Here is a 16,988-nt window from a genome sequence, read left to right on the forward strand (position 1 = left end):
CACTTTGCTCCAGTCTATCACATTTGTTTCTTCATTTTTTGTTACCTTTCTTCCAACAGTGCTTAAGTGTTTTGATGCTTTTATTTCCTTCTTCCAATCTAATGAATTATGCTTGGTGAATTCCTCATACCTTGTGTAAACATTTCTGTGAAATTTTTGGTTATATCCTTTTTTCCAAAGAAGAAAGAAAGATAGCACTAAGTCGTGTCAGACTGTTGCGATCCCATGAACTGTAGGCTGCTAGTTTCCTATGTCGATGGGATTCTTCAGGCAAGAATACTGAAGTGGATTGCCATTTCCATCTCCAGCGGAACTTCCTGACCTAGGAATTGAACCCAGGTCTCCTGCATTGCGGGGAGATGCTTTACTGACTGAGCTACATGGGAAGCTTTTCTAAAGAAGCCAACCCAAGTGGGGAACTTATAGCCCTAAAGTATTACCTCTTTCACCTGCTATACTTTGAGTCTGAGCCCCTTCAATTTGGCAACTTTCAGTATGAACTGTTATAGACAGTGGTTGGGCTACAGAGTATCTTTGTGCCATGGTGATTTGAATTTATAAAAAAGTTCTTTAGCAAGGAACAAAGTAACTTTTGACCAGTTTATAAATGAGAGGGAAAGGACAAATGCCCTTGATCCGAACCTGAGACATTTGGACTGTCACTCTTTTCAGTATCTCAGATGTTTGAAGGACCCCAAGGCTGGTTTCCCTTGCCACTTTGTTCCTTCCCCTCCCACCTCCTGCTTTCCTCTGATTAGCAGGAAACAGGGACATGAATAAGCACATGGGAGTCTTTCACAGGTTAGTCACTTCTATTCAGATGTCTGGGTCTTTCTGCTCATAGGACTGTTACTTTAGTTCAATCTACATGAGAATTTCTGCAGCTGATTTTATTTTTCTTTGGGAAACATAAACTGAGACTAACAGTTACTGTTAATTTTACTCTCCGTATGTGGAGAAGGTGAAAACATGATTTGATTCTGTATATTTAAGAAATGAAAAGGGAGATTTCCTTCTAACTTTCTATGCCCTTTGCTTTTGCTACATTAGTATATATTGGGGGGGTTTGTGTGTGTGGAAAATGCTTGATAAAATCCTGAGTTTTGAAGAAATGTCATTGAACACCCACCTTTCTTTTATGCTCTTAAATAAAAGATACTAAACAATATTTCATTAGTTGTTTGAATGAAATTAAAATAGGCAGAGATATCCATGTGAGGGCATATATACTCAGCAAGATTGTAAGAAAGCCAAGGATTTACAATGGGGGCAATATCAAGGATTTGATATCAATCAAAAGTATAGTTTTCAGTTCTCTAATTAGTGTATATATTCAGTTCAGTTCAGTCGCTAAGCCTTGTCTGACTCTTTGCAATCCCATGGACTGCAGCACCCCCGGCTTCCCTGTCCATCACCAAATTATGGAGCTTGCTCAAACTCACGTTCATTGAGTCAGTGTTACCATCCAACCATCTCATCCTCTGTCATCCCCTTAGCCTCCTGCCTTCAATCATTTCCAGCATCAGGGTCTTTTCCAATGAGTCAGTTATTTGCATCAGGTGGCCCAAGTATTGGAGTTTCAACTTCAGCATCAGTCCTTCCAATGAATATTCAGGACTGATTTCCTTTAGGGTGGACTGATTGGATCTCCTTGCAGTCCAAGGGACTCTCAAGAGTCCCTTTTCCAATACCACAGTTCAAAAGCATCAATTCTTTGGTACTCAGCTTTCTTTAGAGCCCAATTCTTACATCCATACATGAATACTGGAAAAACCATAGCTTTGACTAGACAGACCTTTGTTGGCAAAGTAATGTCTCTGCTTTTTAATATACTATATAGGTTGGTCATAGATTTTCTTCCAAGGAGCAAGCATCTTTTAATTCCATGGCTGCAGTCACCATCTGCAGTGATTTTGGAGCCCCCCAAAATAAAGAAAGGAGCAGTGACCCAACAAGAGACTGACCCAGACTTGCCCATGAGTGTCCAGGAGTCTCCGGCAGAGGTGTGGGTTGGTGGTGGTTTGCTGCAGTGTTGGGGTCACTGAGGGCAGTAGTGTATGAAACCTTTTGAAGGAGGTCACCATTATCTTCATTACCTCCACCATAGTTTGGCCTCAGATCAAACAACAGGGAGGAAATACACTCCCACTCATCAACTAAAATTGAATTAAAGATTTACTGGGAATGCAAGAATCCCTTAGAAGAAATGGAGTAGCCATCATAGTTAACAAGAGTCTGAAATGCAGTACTTGGATGCAGTCTCAAAAATGACAGAATAATCTCTGTTTCCAAGGCAAACCATTCAATATCACAGTAGTCCAAGTCTATGCCCCAACCAGTAATGCTGAAGAAGCTGAATGGTTCTATGAAGACCTACAAGACCTTATAGAACTAACACCCCAAAAGATGTCATTTTCATTATAGGTGACTGAAATATAAAAGTAGGAAGTCAAGAGATACCTGAAGTAACAGGCAAATTGGTCCTTGCAGTACAAAATGAAGCAAGTCAAAGACTAACAGAGTTTTGCCAAAAGAACACACTGGTCATAGCACACACCCTCTTCCAATAGCATGAGAAGACTCTAAACATGGACATCACCAGATGGTCAATACTGAAATCAGATTGATTATGTTCTTTGCAGCCAAAGATGGAGAAGCTCTACAGTCAGCAAAAACAAGACTGGGAGCTGACTATGGCTCAGATCATGAACTCCTTATTGCCAAATTCAGACTTAAATTGAAGAAAGTAGGGAAAACCACTAGACCATTCAGGTATGACCTAAATGACCCTTAAGACTATACAGTTGAAGTGACAAATAGATTCAAGGGATTAGATCTGATAGACAGAGTGCCTGAAGAGCTGTGGATGTAGGTTTGTGACGTTGTTTGACGTAGGTTTGATCACTGTGAGGCAGTGATCAAGACCATCCCCCAAAAAAAGAAATGCAAAAAGGGAAAATGATTGTCTGAGGAGGCCTTACATATAGCTGAGAAAAGGAGAGAAGCTAAAGGCAAAGGAGAAAAGGAAAGATATACCCATCTGAATGCAGAGTTCCAAAGAATAGCAAGGAGATATAAGAAAGCCTTCCTCAGTGATCACTGCAAAGAAATAGAGGAAAACAATAGAAAGGGAAAGACTAGAGATAGATCTCTTTAAGAAAATTAGAGGTACCAAGGGAACTTTTCATGCAGAGTTAGGTAGAATAAAGGACAGAAACAGTATGGACCTAACAGAATCAGAAGATATTAAGAAGAGGTGGCAAGAATACACAGAAGAACTGTACAAAAAAGATCTTCACGGTCCAGATAACCATGATGGTGTGATCACTCACCTTGAGCCAGATATCCTGGAATGCAAAGTCAAGTGGGCCTTAGGAAACATCACTACAAACAAAGCTAGTGGAGGTGATGAAATTCCAGTTGAGCTGTTTCAAATCCTAAAAGATGATGCTATTAAAATACTGCACGCAATATGTCAGCAAATTTGGAAAATTCAGCAGTGGCCACAGGACTGGAAAAGGTCAGTTTTCATTCCACTCCCAAAGAAAGGCAATGCCAAAGAATGTTCAAACTACCACACAATTGCACTCATCTTACACGCTTGTAAATTAATGCTCAAAATTCTCCAACCCAGGCTTAAACAGTACATGAACCTTGAACTTCCAGATATTCAAGCTGGATTTAGAAAAGGCAGAGGAATCAGAGATCAAATTGCCAGCATCCGCTGGATCATAGAAAAAGCAAGAGAATACCAGAAAAACATCTATTTCTGCTCTATTGACTACACCAAAGCCTTCGACTGTGTGGATCACAACAATCTGTGGAAAATTCTTCAATACATGGGAATACCAGACCACCTGACCTGCCTCCTGAGAAATGTGTATGCAGGTCAAGAAGCAACAGTTAGAACTGAACATGGAACATCAGATTGGTTCCAAATCGGGAAAGGAGTACATCAAAGCTGTATATTGTCACCCTGCTTATTTACCTTATATGCAGAATATGTCATGAGAAATGCTGGTTTAGATGAAACACAAGCTGGAATCAAGATTGCCAGGAGAAATATCAGTAACCTCAGATATGCAGATGACACCACCCTTTTGGCAGAAAGTGAAGAAGAACTAAAGAGCCTCTTGATGAAAGTGAAAGAGGAGAGTGAAAAAGTTGGCTTAAAGCCCAACATTCAGGAAACTAAGATCATGGCATCCTGTTCCATCACTTCATGGCAAATAGATGGGGAAACAGTGAAATCAGTCAGAGACTTTGTTTTTGGGGGCTCCAAAATCACTACACATGGTGACTGTAGCCATGACATTAATAAGATGCTTGTTCCTTGGAAGAAAATCTGTGACCAACCTAGACAGCATATTAAAAAGCAGAGACATTACTTTGCCAACAAAGGTCCGTCTACTCAAGGCTATTGTTTTTCCAGTGGTCATGTATGGATGTGAGAGTTGGACTATAAAGAAAGCTGAGCACCAAAGAATTGATGCTTTTGAACTGTGGTGTTGGAGAAGACTCTTGAGAGTCCCTTGGACTGCAAGGAGATCCAACCAGTCCATCCTAAAGGAGATCAGTCCTGGGTGTTCATTGGAAGGACTGATGTTGAAGCTGAAACTCCAATACTTGGGCCACCTGATGCAAATAACTGACTTATTGGAAAAGACCCTAATGCTGGGAAGGAATTGGGGGCAGGAAGAGAAGGGGACAACAGAGGATGAGATGGCTGGATGGCATCACTGACTCAATGGACATGGGTTTGGGTAGACTCCAGGAGTTGGCGATGGACAGGGAGGCCCGAAGTGCTCTGATTCATGGGGCCGCAAAGAGTCAGACACGACTGGGGACTGAACTGAACTGAGAAGAGCCTGATAAAACATATTTGGAAGGTGTTGGATAACTGAATGTACTCACAACTCAAGGGTTTAAGATCTTGGGATGAAGACAAGTCCTAAGTTCTGAGCAGACATTTTGCTGCAGTTTTTCAACCTCAGGGCATTGCCATTTCTTGTGAAGCTAGAACCTAGAAGAGGACCTGTGCTACTAAAAGTGAGAAAAGTTAGCAGTACTTTTGTCAGTTTCACAGGATTGCAGAGACGTACATTGGAGTTTCAAGGAAAACATTTTCTAAACATCAAGAAATATAAACACAGGAGAATGGATAAAATTAGAAAAATCAGTATTTATCATCCTCTAATGGACCTAAAATATCATCAGTGGATTCTAAAGCCATTAGGGAAAAAGTGGTGGTGAACTTTATAATGGATGGACTTGGTTGATAATACCTGAAACCACTCATCAGTTTCAACATTATGATATGTGAAACTACCAAATATTATGTATACCGTCTCAATTAACTTGAAGTACACAAATCCACAAGTGAAATATTCTTGCAAAGGAACTGACTCTGAATCTAATGAACCCTCTAGATCTAGCTATCAATTTATAAGCAATAAAGAAGAGAACAAAACACATTACAAAATACCACAGGAATGCTAAATGTACAAGTGTGAGAAATTCTGTAGGTCATATGTATTGGTTTCTCCAGGGGTTAAATGAAAAGGTTAGAACAAATAGAAGTGGGGTACTTGTTACAGGTTAGAGATTTACATTGTTTTGTTACAGGTGAAAGGAAAGATATCAGTATTGACTGCATGCAATGTGTTGATGTTGTTTGGATTGTAATATAAACAATCCAAATATAAAGGGAAATTTTTAAGAAATCTGAACATAGAAGGGCTATTAGATATTATTGGTGGCTTTATTGGATTTGAAAGGGATGTAGTTAAGTTTCTTTTTTTAAAAGTCTTTTGAAAAAAGATATAATTCAAGGTATTTTGAGTAAAGTGATATAGTATCTGTGCTTTGCTTTATTTATTTATTTATTATTTTTTTTTTTTCCAGTGGGTTTTGTCATACATTGATATGAATCAGCCATGGATTTACACGTCTTCCCCATCCCAATCCCCGCTCCCACCTCCCTCTCCACCCGATTCCTCTCAAAACATCCCACCCTCGCCTTCTCCCACAGAGTTCAAAAGTCTGTTCTGTATTTCTGTGTCTCTTTTTCTGTTTTGCATATAGGGTTATTGTTACCATCTTTCTAAATTCCATATATATGTGTTAGTATGCTGTAATGTTCTTTATCTTTCTGGCTTACTTCACTCTGTATAATGGGCTCCAGCTTCATCCATCTCATTAGGACTGGTTCAAATGAATTCTTTTTAACAGCTGAGTAATATTCCATGGTGTATATGTACCACAGCTTCCTTATCCATTCATCTGCTGATGGGCATCTAGGTTACTTCCATGTCCTGGCTATTATAAACAGTGCTGCGATGAACATTGGGGTGCACGTGTCTCTTTCAGATCTGGTTTCCTCAGTGTGTATGCCCAGAAGTGGGATTGCTGGGTCATATGGCAGTTCTATTTCCAGTTTTTAAAGAAATCTCCACACTGTTTTCCATAGTGGCTGTACTAGTTTGCATTCCCACCAACAGTGTAAGAGGGTTCCCTTTTCTCCACACCCTCTCCAGCATTTATTGCTTGTAGACTTTTGGATAGCAGCCATCCTGACTGGTGTGTAATGGTACCTCATTGTGGTTTTGATTTGCATTTCTCTAATAATGAGTGATGTTGAGCATCTTTTCATGTGTTTGTTAGCCATCTGTGTGTCTTCTTTGGAGAAGTGTCTGTTTAGTTCTTTGGCCCATTTTTTGATTGGGTCATTTATTTTTCTGGAATTGAGCTGCAGGAGTTGCTTGTATATTTTTGAGATTAATCCTTTGTCTGTTTCTTCATTTGCTATTATTTTCTCCCAATCTGAGGGCTGTCTTTCCACCTTACTTATAGTTTCCTTTGTAGTGCAAAAGCTTTTAAGTTTCATTAGGTCCCATTTGTTTAGTTTTGCTTTTATTTCCAATATTCTGGGAGGTGGGTCATAGAGGATCTTGCTTTGATTTATGTCGGAGAGTGTTTTGCCTATGTTCTCCTCTAGGAGTTTTATAGTTTCTGGTCTTACATTTAGATCTTTAATCCATTTTGAGTTTATTTTTGTGTATGGTGTTAGAAAGTGTTCTAGTTTCATTCTTTTACAAGTGGTTGACCAGTTTTCCCAGCACCACTTGTTAAAGAGGTTGTCTTTTTTCCATTGTATATCCTTGCCTCCTTTGTCAAAGATAAGGTGTCCATAGGTTGGTGGATTTATCTCTGGGCTTTCTATTCTGTTCCATTGATCTATATTTCTGTCTTTGTGCCAGTACCATACTGTCTTGATGACTGTGGCTTTGTAGTAGAGTCTGAAGTCAGGCAGGTTGATTCCTCCAGTTCCATTCTTCTTTCTCAAGATTACTTTGGCTATTCGAGGTTTTTTGTATTTCCATACAAATTGTGAAATTATTTGTTCTAGTTCTGTGAAAAATACCGTTGGTAGCTTGATAGGGATTGCATTGAATCTATAGACTGCTTTGGGTAGAATAGCCATTTTGACAATATTGATTCTTCCAATCCATGAACACGGTATGTTTCTCCATCTGTTTGTGTCCTCTTTGATTTCTTTCATCAGTGTTTTATAGTTTTCTATGTATAGGTCTTTTGTTTCTTTAGGTAGATATACTCCTAAGTATTTTATTCTTTTTGTTGCAATGGTGAATGGTATTGTTTCCTTAATTTCTCTTTCTGTTTTTTCATTGTTAGTATATAGGAATGCAAGGGATTTCTGTGTGTTAATTTTATATCCTGCAACTTTACTATATTCATTGATTAGCTCTAGTAATTTTCTGGTAGAGTTTTTAGGGTTTTCTATGTAGAGGATCATGTCATCTGCAAACAGCGAGAGTTTCACTTCTTCTTTTCCTATCTGGATTCCTTTTACTTCTTTTTCTGCTCTGATTGCTGTGGCCAGAACTTCCAACACTATGTTGAATAGTAGTGGTGAGAGGGGGCACCCTTGTCTTGTTCCTGATTTCAGGGGAAATGCCTTCAATTTTTCACCATTGAGGGTGATGCTTGCTGTGGGTTTGTCATATATAGTTTTTATTATGTTGAGGTATGTTCCTTCTATTCCTGCTTTTTGGAGAGTTTTAATCATAAATGAGTGTTGAATTTTGTCAAAGGCTTTCTCTGCATCTATTGAGATAATCATATGGTTTTTATCTTTCAATTTGTTAATGTGGTGTATTACATTGATTGATTTGCGGATATTAAAGAATCCTTGCATTCCTGGGATAAAGCCCACTTGGTCGTGGTGTATGATTTTTTTAATATGTTGTTGGATTCTGTTTGCTAGAATTTTGTTAAGGATTTTTGCATCTATGTTCATCAGTGATATTGGCCTGTAGTTTTCTTTTTTTGTGGCATCTTTGTCTGGTTTTGGAATTAGGGTGATGGTGGCCTCATAGAATGAGTTTGGAAGCTTACCTTCATCTGCAATTTTCTGGAAGAGTTTGAGTAAGATAGGTGTTAGCTCTTCTCTAAATTTTTGGTAGAATTCAGCTGTGAAGCCATCTGGTCCTGGGCTTTTGTTTGCTGGAAGATTTTTGATTACAGTTTCGATTTCCTTGCTTGTGATGGGTCTGTTAAGATCTTCTATTTCTTCCTGGTTCAGTTTTGGAAAGTTATACTTTTCTAAGAATTTGTCCATTTCATCCAAGTTGTCCATTTTATTGGCATAGAGCTGCTGGTAGTAGTCTCTTATGATCCTTTGTATTTCAGTGTTGTCTGTTGTGATCTCTCCATTTTCATTTCTAATTTTGTTAATTTGGTTCTTCTCTCTTTGTTTCTTAATGAGTCTTGCTAATGGTTTGTCAATTTTGTTTATTTTTTCAAAAAACCAGCTTTTAGCTTTGTTGATTTTTGCTATGGTCTCTTTAGTTTCTTTTGCATTTATTTCTGCCCTGATTTTTAAGATTTCTTTCCTTCTGCTAACCCTGGGGTTCTTCATTTCTTCCTTCTCTAATTGCTTTAGGTGTAGAGTTAGGTTATTTATTTGGTTTTTTTCTTGTTTCTTGATGTAAGCCTGTAATGCTATGAACCTTCCCCTTAGCACTGCTTTTACAGTGTCCCATAGGTTTTGGGTTGTTGTGTTTTCATTTTCATTCATTTCTATACATATTTTGATTTCTTTTTTGATTTCTTCTATGATTTGTTGGTTATTCAGAAGCGTGTTATTTAGCCTCCATATGTTTGAAGTTTTAACAATTTTTTTCCTGTAATTGAGATCTAATCTTACTGCACTGTGGTCAGAAAAGATGACTGGAATGATTTCAATTTTTTTGAATTTTCGAAGACCAGATTTATGGCCCAGGATGTGATCTATTCTGGAGAAGGTTCCGTGTGCACTTGAGAAAAAGGTGAAGTTGATTGTTTTGGGGTGAAATGTCCTATAGATATCAATTAGGTCTAGCTGGTCCATTGTGTCATTTAAGGTTTGTGTTTCCTTGTTAATTTTCTGTTTAGTTGATCTATCCATAGTTGTGAGTGGGGTATTAAAGTCTCCCACTATTATTGTGCAGTGCTCCTATGTTGGGTGCATATATATTTATAATTGTTATATCTTCTTCTTGGATTGATCCTTTGATCATTATGTAGTGTCCTTCTTTGTCTCTTTTCACATCCTTTATTTGAAAGTCTATTTTATCTGATATGAGTATTGCGACTCCTGCTTTCTTTTGGTCTCCATTAGCATGAAATATTTTTTTCCAGCCCTTCACTTTTAGTCTGTATGTGTCTCTTGTTTTGAGGTGGGTCTCTTGTAGACAGCATATATAGGGGTCTTGTTTTTGTATCCATTCAGCCAATCTTTGTCTTTTGGTTGGGGCAGTCAACCCATTTACATTTAGGGTAATTATTGATAGGTGTGGTCCCATTGCCATTTACTTTGTTGTTTTGTGTTCACGTTTATACAACCTTTCTGCATTTCCTGTCTAGAGAAGATCCTTTAGCATTTGTTGAAGAGCTGGTTTGGTGGTGCTGAATTCTCTCAGCTTTTGCTTATCTGTAAAGCTTTTGAATTCTCCTTCATATCTGAATGAGATCCTTGCTGGATACAGTAATCTAGGTTGTAGGTTATTCTCTTTCATTACTTTCAGTACGTCCTGCCATTCCCTTCTGGCCTGGAGGGTTTCTATTGATAGATCAGCTGTTATCCTTATGGGAATCCCTTTGTGTGTTATTTATTGTTTTTCCCTTGCTGCTTTTAATATTTGTTCTTTGTGTTTGGTCTTTGTTAATTTGATTAATATGTGTCTTGGGGTGTTTCGCCTTGGGTTTATCCTGTTTGGGACTCTCTGGGTTTCTTGGACTTGGGTGGCTATTTCCTTCCCCATTTTAGGGAAGTTTTCAGCTATTATCTCCTCGAGTATTTTCTCATGGCCTTTCTTTTTGTCTTCTTCTTCTGGGACTCCTATGATTCGAATGTTGGGGCGTTTCACAGTGTCCCAGAGGTCCCTGAGGTTGTCCTCATTTCTTTTGATCCTTTTTTCTTTTTTCCTCTCTGCTTCATTTATTTCCACCATTTTATCTTCTACCTCACTTATCCTGTCTTCTGCCTCCGTTATTCTACTCTTGGTTCCCTCCAAAGTGTTTTTGATCTCATTCATTGCATTATTCATTTTTAATTGACTCTTTTTTATTTCTTCTAGGTCTTTATTAAACATTTCTTGTCTCTTTTCAATCTTTGTTTCCAGGCTATTTATCTGTAACTCCATTTTGTTTTCAAGATTTTGGATCATTTTTATTATCATTATTCTAAATTCTTTTTCAGGTAGATTCCTTATCTCCTCCTCTTTTGTTTGACTTGGTGGGCATTTTTCATGTTCCTTTACCTGTTGGGTATTTCTTTGCCTTTTCATCTTGTTTAGATTGCTGTATCTGGAGTGGGCTTTCTGTATTCTGGAGGTCTGTGGTTCCTTTTTGTTGTGGAGGATTAACCCAGTGGGTGGGGTTAGACGATTGGCTTGCCTAGATTTCCTGGTTAGGGAAGCTTGCGTCAGTGTTCTGGTGCGTGGAACTTGATTTCTTCTTTTGGAGAGCAATGGAGTGCCCAGTAATGAGTTTTGAGATGGGTCTATGTGTTAGGTGTGACCTTGGGCAGCCTGTATGTTGATGTTCAGGGCTATGTTCCTGCGTTGCTGGAGAATTTGCGTGGTATGTCTTGCTCTAAAACTTATTGGCTCTTGGGTGGTGGTTGGTTTCAGTGTAGGTATGAAGGATTTTGGACAGTCACTTATTACTTAAAGTTCCATGTAATCAGGGGTTTTCTGATGTTCTCAGGTTTTGGGCTTAAGTCTCCTGCCTCTGGATTTCAGTTTTATTCTTCCTGTAGTCTCAGGACTTCTCTAACTATACAGCCCTGATAAGAAAACTTCTAGGTTAATGGCTAAAAGATTCTCCCCCATTAGGGACACCCAGAGAGGTTCACAGAGTTACATGAAGAAGAGGAGAGGGAGGAGGGAGATAGAGATGAGCAGGAGGAGAAAAAGGGGGACTCAAGAGGAGAGAGACAGATCTACGCAGCTGTCTGTTCCCAGAGTGTTCTCCGTAGCCCAGTCACCTACAAAGATTCACAGAATTGGATTGGGAAGAGAAGGGGAAAGGAGGAAATAGAGGTGTTCTGAGGTAGAAAACAGAGAGTCAAGATTGGGAGAGAATAATCTTCGGTTTAAAAATAGGGCTTCTCTTCTTTTTTTTTTTTTTTTGTAAGGTTATAGTGTATTGAAAATGAAAATTAAGGAGTAGTAGAGGAGTACTAGAGGACTTTAAAAGAAATAAGAGAAAAAGAAAAATAGAAAAAAGAAAAGAAAAAGGAAAGAAAAAAAAAGAAAAAAAAGAGAAAGAAAAAAAATTTTTTTTTCCCCTAATTAAAAAAAATCGTAAAAATCTATGGAAATGAAAGTTAAGGAGTAATGGGGGAGTAATAGGGGATTTTAAAGGAAAATAAAAGAGAAAAAATAAAAAAAGAAAAAAAAAAAAGAGAAAAAAGTAAAATTATATCTAGGAGTTTCTCTGGAGCTGTTGCGGTCAGTGTGGGTTCGGCTCAGTTTCAGAGAGCTCCTCGTTCCAGCTTATGCTTCTCAATATCTACAGGCCCCTTCCGTTGTAGTCAGTGTTTTCTAGGGGGATTTTAATCTGTTGCACCAGTCCCTTCTGAGGTGGTTCCCTTTGTTTATTTGGCTTCTGTTTGCCGGTCTCTTCAGAGCCTCATTTCAGCCCTGACACAGGCGGGCGGAGGTGGACTCTTATTCAGGTAGCTAGTTCCGTCGCTCTGCGGGGAGGGGCTGGCACTGCGGGGAGGGGCTGGCGCTGCTTTCTCCGTCTGCGCTGCTCAGGCTCCCGGCTGTTCTATATGGAGCGCGCCCCGCGCTGCGCGAGGTTCCAGCCCTCGGGTGTTCCACAAAAGCGCGGAAGGAAAAGCTGCGCCCGCTCTCAGTGCCTTCCCCGTCAGAGCGGTCCAGGTGGCCAGGGGCTTGGTGGGCGCACTCTCCCCAGGTGTGGCGCGCCCCCTCCCTTCCGCGGACCCAGTCTCAGTTTCCGCTGGCGCCAGTCGGGTGCGCGCGCCTTCTGCCCTCCGGGTCCCCAGCCCCAGTCCCCGCCCGCGCCGGTCGGGTGCCTGCGCCCTGTGTCTCGCCGCGACCTTCCCCTCCCCCGTGCCTCCTGCCTCCGGCGGGGCTGGGCCGGTCCGCAGCCTGCGAGCTCCTCTCTGGACTTTCTCGGTCTCTTTGTTCTGCGAACGGCCGGCAGTGTGTTCGGGCTGGTTAATTTTCTCTCTCTCTTTTGGTCTCCCACAGTTCAAGTTGGCAACTCACAGAAGCTCCCTCCGATTGTCCTCAGGGCACTCAGGCCCGGACCCTACCCCAAGCAATGCCGCCTAAGACTCCCTTCCCGGGACGGGTCTCCGTCCTTAGCTCTTTTGTCTCACTTTTTATCTTTTATATTTTGTCCTACCTCCTTTTGAAGACAAAGGGCTGCTTTTCTGGGCGCCTGATGACCTCAGCTAGCGATCAGAAGTTGTTTTGCAAAGTTTGCTCTGCGTTCAGTTATTCTTTTGATGAATTTGTAGGAGAGAAAGTGGTCTCCCCGTCCTACTCCTCCGCCATCTTGGCTCCTCCCCCCCTGTGCTTTGCTTTAAAAATGGAAAATCTTGATAATTGTTTGAACTGGTTAAAGGGTACAAAGGGTACATTTGGCTGTTTTCTATACTTTTTTGTATACTAAAACATACTCACTGAACAACAAAAAAAAAAGAAGAAATAAACATCATAAACAGAATTTCACTTGTGCCCCATAATTTGTGTTTTAAGTGAGATCATTATAAATTACTCTCCTTATTGGGTGAAAGTATATGGTTTATGTCAGATAAAAAGTGCATAAACTTGTTTTATCTGTATAGTGTATTTCCTAGTTGTTAGTTGTATCTGTTAGACCCATGTAACTCTACCAGTTCTGAGGAGGCAAACCTTAGTCTCATTAAAACTATGCAGAAGAGAAGGGCAGTTCTTCAGAGCGAAAGTGAGCTGCACATGTAGTTGTCCCTCTATATCTGCAAGGGCTTTATTCCAGGACCCTCACAGATACCAAAATCCACAAATGCTCAATTCCTTTATATAAAGTGGCATAATACTTGCATATAACCTGTACATATTCTTCCATATACTTTAAATCATTTCTAGATTACTTTACAATACAATGTCAATGCTATATAAATAGTTGTACATATAAGATAAAAGTTATGTATATAGTAGTGGGTGCATGGTAAATTCAAGTTTTGTTTTTTGGAAACTTCTGAAATTAAAATTTTTTTCTATCCATATGGATGCAGAACCTGCGGATAAGGATGGCTGACTATACATTAAAAGAACAGGATAGGGTGTTGGGGGGCAAAAACAACATATATCCACTGTCTCATATTGGTTACTCAGGACATTCAAACCTATTGCTTTCCATACACGGAATTTTTAAAACACTTTCCGCTAACATAATTTAGCTTTTTCTTCCTTCCAAAAAGGGAGATAATTCAAAGTAATGCCTGGTTAATGCATTTAGCTTCAAGTCCAGGAGTTCTGGATAATGTCAGTTCCTCTTCCCATCTTTGTTATTTTCCGTAAATTATAGATTTTTAGCAAAGCTACCCACTAATAATATACTTTATATATGCAGTAGTAGAAGGGGAAATTAAAGAGAAGGGGATTTTTAAAAGTTATATGACATAGCAAGCAAGATGTATACAGATAGCCTCCAGAAACCTCATTCATGCATTTTGACCAAGCAGGCGTAATTTGCACATGATGATAGAGTGCTGCTGGGTACACCCAGCTTTGTGGCTTGGAGATCAGTCCAGTCACTGAGGGCTGCTATAAGCTTTTTCCATAATCCACATCTTCCACAGTGGCTTTCAAGAGCATAGGGTGTCATAGCTGACCAGAGCTGGGTCATAGCTGAGTGGCAGAGCACTTCAGTATGGACAGATAAGGTGTGCAGTGATTGTTGCTCTGGTTCCAACCCATATTTTCTCTTTTTCCGGCAAATGGATAAGCCAATGAGTGGTCTGAAACCCATGTGGTACATGTTACCTTCAGAATCCCAGAGGTATCAGCCAAGCATTTTGCCTCCTAGTGGGTGTAAGGTAGGTACAGCAGTTATCATTCAGCTTATTTTTGTTTGCTTATTATTTTGAGTCAGTAACTAGTACATATGGCATTAAATTGAAAAAGTGCAAAAAAGTGTACAGTAAAATTACAGAAAAGGAGATGTCCTTTCTTGCACTTACCATCCAACTACCTCAGTCTCCACAATGGAGGCAGCCTCTGGTACTAGATTCTTGTGTATCCTCATTTTAAAGGACACATTCTCATCTGACCCAGATCTTTGGGTTATAAGAAACTTCTGAAGTGGCAGACCCTGTATGTTCATGGAATTTGTATCCCACCATATGGAATACAGACAAAGCACCTGCATCTTTGTACTTTCCAGGTTCTGTCAGCCTGGTAGACCAGTGAAATGTGCTGTATCTGGAGTTGATAGCTCTGAGGCAGGCAACTGCTTTCTTATATCCTCAGTTTATCCCCATGGAGAAATGGAGATATCAGCTTCATAACTGAATTCTAGGTGCCAAGGGTATTAATTTGCCCTAGTCAGGACTCACATCTAAAAGTGCACCTTGAGTTGGAGTAACCACTTGATTATGTTTATGACAACCTAATATCACTGACTAAGATCCATTGACCCCTCATCTGGGAAGTGGGGTTCTCTGCAAATCATCAGATGTTTGTCTGTTTTGATAGTCCAGTGGTTTCACTTAGCCATTCCTACTAGAATATCTTAATGATTCAGGGCCCTTGTGTGAAGGTGATGCCTCATTGATCTGTATTACCTTCTTGCATGGACTTCTGGTTTCCAATTCCATAATATGAACAGGAGTTTCACTGCCATTTTACCTGGCTTGGCCTAGTAGCAGTTCTAAATTCCTCTCCTTTCTGCAAAGGTGTGTTGTCTGCAGCCCACTATCTGGTATCAGTTTGTATCAGATATTGTATAACATCAGAGATAGCAGTTTGTGTTCTTGTGTTAAAAATCACAGAAACCAACAGTGGTTAATTTAACCAAAACTATTATTATTGGAAGGCTCCTGGGTAACTGGCAGAATCAAAGAGAAGGCTGAAAATTCATAGTTTGTTAAGGACACGCATAGAGATCTAGATCAAGAGACTCTTTGGATGACTTAATTCCACCCTTATCACAATCTACTGAAGATTCAGATTCCCAGCAGAGAGTCTACTTTGTTAAATTTGAATCATCCTCTCACTCCTTGACTTGATGGCATAGGTACCATAAAATGGTTAAAGGATCTGCCAAGACTTGGGGAATGTAAGAGAGAGACTTTCCTAAAGGAAGAGTAAGATGTTATAACTGAAAATGGAGGAGGAACAGTAAACGGACAAAACCGACAGATGTCCTTTCCAGAATGTTCAAATTAGGTCAGCATTTCTCAACTGGGGCGTCACTGGCCTTTGGGGGAAGACCATTTTCCTTTTTGACCTGCTGTTGCAGTGCATGCAGTGTGTTCAGTGTCCTTGACTCTGGGATACGAAATGTCAGGAGCACCCTTACTGTTACCATCGCAGCCGGAGCACCACCCATTTCACAATCACTGCCCTCATGCTGCTCCCACTGCCGCCCCTCCCCAGACAGGCGGTGAAACAGGGCATCCAGACCACTACACTGCATGATCTCTAAAGCTTTTTCCAGTTAAATCAGATCCATTCCCATTGCTAACTGAAGGTTGTTTGTAATTTTGTTAAATATTTTCTTGTCTCTTCTATCAAAAAGTTTTTCAGTTTGATATCCTCAAATATCTAAACTGACTCACATCTACAGCCATGTGAAACATGTCAGAAATTCATCGATTTGTTTCTTCAGTTTATTTCTTTGTTTAAGGGCATAGACTTTAGAGCTGAACTCCTTAAATTCAAGTTCTACAACCATAGCTTTGTTATTTACTAACAGTTACTTCCTTTGGCTTTTACATAATCTTTCTTTGGGCAATTACATAATCTCCCTGCGCCTCCGTAAAATGAAGATAGTAGTACCCATTTCACAGGGTTGTTGTGAGGATTAAGTTAGCTAGTTTGCAAAAAGTATTTAATGTATTACCAAAAGTATAGTAATTGTATATTTAAGCTATTATTACTGTAGTTATAAAATGGGATATTAATAATTAAGTTTTACATAAATAATATTAAAAATACCTTCAAATTTTCTTTTTGGGGGGAGTTACCTTTTGAAAATTGCTCTATCTGGAAAAAGCATTTTGTTATAACACTTAGCTTAGAACTATACATCGAAAAATATTCCCTCATTCAACACTTATTATTGGCCATGCAAGGGCTAAATTCAAGGATGGCAGAGAATGTATTTACCAGTAGAGGAGACAGTAAGTGAGTGAACAAATAAATGCCCAGAGTAATTAACTGATTTGCCAAGAGCTGTGGAGG

At 39.7% G+C, this 16,988-nt stretch overlaps 1 protein-coding gene across 8 annotated transcripts in view; it reads left to right on the forward strand.

Annotated features, from left to right (window-relative positions):
- The window catches only part of FANCC (FA complementation group C), a 309,507-nt gene that overhangs the window by 96,568 nt on the left and 195,951 nt on the right, over positions 1 to 16,988 (forward strand). Inside the window, exon 1 of one of the 8 annotated variants that reach the window (XM_061163689.1) lies at positions 14,521 to 14,620. The exons of the other annotated variants lie outside the window; for them this stretch is intronic. The gene's annotated coding sequence lies outside the window, so the exon portion shown is untranslated. Of the gene's footprint in view, positions 1 to 14,520; positions 14,621 to 16,988 lie in introns of those variants that run through there. 8 annotated transcript variants of the gene reach the window in all.

The sequence above is a fragment of the Dama dama genome, chromosome 16 (genome assembly GCF_033118175.1).
Source record: "Dama dama isolate Ldn47 chromosome 16, ASM3311817v1, whole genome shotgun sequence".
Taxonomy (NCBI): Eukaryota; Metazoa; Chordata; class Mammalia; order Artiodactyla; family Cervidae; genus Dama; species Dama dama.